Source organism: Myodes glareolus, chromosome 23, assembly GCF_982192425.1.
Source record: "Myodes glareolus chromosome 23, mMyoGla1.1, whole genome shotgun sequence".
In the NCBI taxonomy this organism is placed as follows: Eukaryota; Metazoa; Chordata; class Mammalia; order Rodentia; family Cricetidae; genus Myodes; species Myodes glareolus.
In genome coordinates, this window is record NC_142048.1 from 29810810 (window position 1) to 29815368 (window position 4559).

General features: G+C 39.2%; 1 long non-coding RNA gene across 1 annotated transcript; it reads right to left on the bottom strand.

The window, feature by feature from the left end:
- Positions 1-2183: 2183 nt before the first annotated feature.
- On the bottom strand, positions 2184-4316 carry LOC146890598 (uncharacterized). The gene is made up of 3 exons (XR_015736207.1): positions 3895-4316; positions 3082-3266; positions 2184-2416 (listed from the first exon to the last, which is right to left on the bottom strand). It is a non-coding gene; the product is annotated as an uncharacterized LOC146890598 (long non-coding RNA).
- Between the last annotated feature and the right edge of the window lie 243 nt (positions 4317-4559).

A 4559-nucleotide genomic window follows, 5' to 3' on the forward strand; every position in this document is an offset into this window, starting at 1 on the left:
ATGAGAAATGAGGCTTTCCCAGGTTCCCTATAGTTCCCTGTGTTGAAGAAGAGTGGACATGGAGGATGGGATATATTGATTGAAGAGCCGATACAAAGTAGGGACAGCATGCGACTTGGTGTGAGCACATTTTGGATATGATGTCATTGAGAAAAAGAAAACAGCTTGAGACTAGAATGAGGAAGGGGCCTGGTCATATGGATGCTGTTCATCCTCTGAAGGCATCACAGAGACTATGAAGTTTCTCGCTTTTCTACAGTAGAGCAACTTGACTGGCTTTCTGTTTTAGGTACAGCCATCTTGAAGCAGTAAAGGATACATTTTGGTGAGAAAAGTGGTAACAGGAGAGAAATAGCCACTTAGTAGACAAGCAAAGTAGCTTATAGGTCATGAAAACTAGAAGGAAACTGCTAATTCTGGGGTGTTTCTGAAAATTATTGTTTTCAATATTTTTTAAAGGTGCAAGCAGGACCATACATTTCACAATCCCAATAATTATTTTTAAGAATGCAGACATTCAACTTGGTATGCCAGACTTTGTTGACTCTCCAAGGGAGGTCTTACCCTCTCCAAGGAGTGGGTGGGAGAGAGGTGGAGACCTGAGTGAAGAGGAGGGAGGGGATGTCCCCAATGTACTTTTCTCTTTTATTCTGGAATGTTCTGTTGACAGCAGAAAATACTCTTTCTCATCCATCTTTGTAAAATAAGGGTTGGACATTGTGTGAAACATTCCTTGATCTAGATAATTATACTTTAATCCCCTGAAGCTGTGCTTGACTTTAGATATACTAACAAATCAAATGTGGATACTGGATATGAACAGAAGCTTTTACAGTTTAAGTGTACAATTCTGACTAGGCTTGCATTACACAAATTAAGTATTTTTATGTAAATTTAATATCCTTGTCAAACTTATGTGAATAAAGTTCCAATTCTACTGTAAAAAGCACCTGTTTTACAAGCAACTATTTTTTTGTGATTTGAGGAACTGTGTGTTGGTTTGGGATGTCCTTCTGTATATGTGTTGCTTTTATCGGTTAATGAATAAAGCTGCATTTGGTCAATGGCTTAGCATAGTAAAGCCAGGCGGGAAAATCCAAACAGACATGTAGAAAGAGAATAGGAGGAATCACGTAGCTGCCAAAGGAGAAAGGTGCGAACTGTCAGATGGAACCTTGCTGGTGGGTCACGAATATAAAATAATGGAAATGGGTTAATTTAAGATATAAGAGCTAGCTAGCGATAAGCTTAAGCTATTGGCCAAGCAGCATTTTAGGTAATGTAGTGACAACATTATGTGTCATAATGCATAATGACATAATGTAATGTGTGATTACATGGAGTCTGAGCATCTGGGAACAAATAAGCAGCCTCCGCTAACTGTGGACATGTGTGCGTGCGTGGGTGCGTGTGTGTGTGTTTTCATGGGAGAGTGATATATGTGAGGTATCTGTGAAGGCTACTGAACAAAACTGTGTGTCATTACTTGGGTTCATTCCACCTTTTGTTTATAAAAGCGGTTCTCATTGATTGTGAACTTCTCTCAGTAGGCAAGATTAGATGGCCAGGTGGCTTCAAGGATCTACCTCTCTTTCCCGTCCACCTTGCCTTGTATGACCATGCCTGCATATAAATAATTTATTAGCTTTTAAGAGTTTGTATAACATGTTAGATATTCATCCAACGTTGTTTTTTTCTACTTTTCTCTCTTAGCTTTGAAATAACATTTGCTAATATTTGTGATTGCATTGAAAATGATTTATTCAGCATTTGTAGTCTTCATCATATCTTAGAGCAATGGGGGTGTCAGCAAATACAGAAGATTTCAAACTTGGAAACTGGTACATATCCATCATGACTTCTCATATCTTGTGGTGGTTGTAAGTGAATTTTCATGTAGTTATATCAGAACTTTGGTGTTTGCTATTTTATTTCTTTATGGCTTCCTGCCAAATTCAGATGTAGCAACACCATTTCTTATGACTTATTACTAAGGCTATTATTAGCAGGGAAAGAATCTGAACACCAATGGTATGTGTGCCTGTTTACAAAGTTGTTTTACTACTTAGAAGAAAGCATTTACTTTGATTAAAGAAAGCAGATGAAACACAGACTTTTATTTGACAAGTTAATTTTAAACCCATTTTAAAATTATTTCAAGGTCATAAAAATTTTAGAGCAATTAAGCTAATGAAGCAGTGGATGATAATATACTCACAGGATGTTGACTTTCAATGAAAAAAATGTGTCTTGCCATCCTTTTTAGGTTAATGTTTAGTTGTTTTGTTCTTGTTTGTTTGCTGTTATATTTAGCAGAGGAAAGCACTGCTAGGTAAAAGCACTGTGAAGTTGAAGTCCTGTCTGGATGGCTCCTACCTCTGAAATTCTTAGATTTTGGATGTTCTGTTGGAATCCCCTAGATATTTGAAAGAGAATGGTATAGAATCATATAATCCTGGTTTCAGATTAAGAAACACAATATTAGAAGAAAATTCTTAGTATAAGCCAGGCATAATGGCACCTTTAATCTCAGCACTCAGGAGGCAAAGGCAGGCAGATCTCTTTGAGTTTGAGGCCAGGCTGGTCTACAGAGTGAGTTCCAGGACAGCCAGGGCTACACAGAGAAACCAAATAAAATCATTACTATAATTACTCGTCAGTTCTTTTTATTTTTATTTTTGCTTTTTTGTTTTATTTATCATAGAATAGTAGTGTTCCATTCATACAGGTTGTGAGAAAACCTCATTATCATTAGTGGAAAATATCCATCACTTACAAAGAGTAAAACTAGTACTTATTGCTGGGAAATGGTGGCAGATGTCTTTACATCTGCCAGCACTCAGGACACAAAGGGCAGGCAGATCTCTGTCAGTGTGAAGCCAGCCTGGTCTACAGAGCAAGTTCCAGGACAGGCACCAAACCTACACAGAGAAACCCTGTCTCAAAAAACAAAACAAAAACCAAAAACAACACAAGAAACAAACAAATAGAAAAGACTAGTACTTATCAAACATTATTCCTGACAAAAGCTATGTCAGACTAGATGAGTTTGGACTCCCTTGACATTTTCAGATAGATTACCTGTTTTGGTCATCCATCCTCTCAGCTTACATCCCTTCCTCTGTCTTCTTGTGACAATTTGGTTTAAAACACGGAGACTCATCGCTGAGCTGAGGATCTTGAGAACTCTCTATGTCCTGTGTTTTTACGGAAGTCTTCTCAGGCACCATCTCAAGACATGTACTTTTTCTGAATCACCTGTGGTTCTAGGAAAGAAAATACATGCCATGTTTATCAAAGCTCAATGAAGCAAAGAAATCAAAGTTATTAAATGGAAAACTTCATTGGTATGAAATGATTTTCAGGGAAGAAAATATGTGCTTCACCCACTGCTAAAAAGCAGCATTGGTAGAGTCTGATCTATAAGGCAGTGGTTATTTTCCCTGTGTGTTTGGCAGATATTACAAACTAGTGAAATATTCTTCGCTTTTTCCCCAGATGGGAACTCCTTCTGTCCCTAGGTTGCCAACACTCTTTTTTATTTTGCCCTTCCCAAATTAGTTCACCCTGCACTTTCTTTTTCCTAGGGCACTACGCCTTTCTAAACTAATTTCTCTCATTTTCCCCCTTGGGTTGTTTCCCTGTCCTGTCTTACTTTCTCATGTGCCTCAGGGAATCCTTTCAATAAACCTCAGAAGGGCCAGGTAGTCCAAGAACAATACTGACTTTTGTTTCCCTGAACTGCATGCTCCATCCAAATAGTCAGTCCAAAAATATGTTGAAGTTCAGGTTTACGAGGGTTGCTGGAAGGGGTAGGGGAGAAAGAAGATTTGCCAGGGCAATTTCAGAGGCACATAGAGCAAGCAGGAAGGGGAACCAGTTCCGGCTTCTTACCTCCCTCTGGACTTCAGGATCCTGGTCTCCTGTGTCCTTGGTTCTAACTGCTGACTGAGAACTTCATTCCACAGTCCCACATCCTCCAGTTTATTTTCTTTGTTTGTCCAAATGTCTAACCTTGTCTTTGAGTGGACAAGACTTTCACGTACAAAACCTTGCAGAAGAAATAGATCCAACAAAGGAAAAGCTGTACTTCTTTAAAGAAACACCGGGTCCTGACAGCCTTTCACCTTCGCTTTTATGCTTCTCAAGTCTCTCCCACATGGTGTCACCCTCTGACATCTCCCCAGCTAGCGTCCTTATTGGGCCATGAAGGATTTTGTTTTATTTGGGTTGTTCGGTTTCAAGCCCCGCATCATCTTATGCTTCTCTAATGAGAAACACACAGGGAAGACAGTGTTTGTCTCAGATAGTCAGATCTTCAGGATGCTTTTTCCACACTAGATGGAAGCTGGTGTCGGGGATTAACTCTCTCCGTTTATGTGTTAACTGTTTAGCTCTGAACTCAAAGCTCTTAGCATGGGACGTGTGCTATGTTTTTTTTTCTTTTTTTTTTTTTTTTGTTTATTCAAGTATCCGAAAACACTCTTTCCACTTCCTCCCCTCCTCCCAATATCCTCCCACTTCCCCCACTCCCTCTCCTCCTCCCTCACCATTCCCAA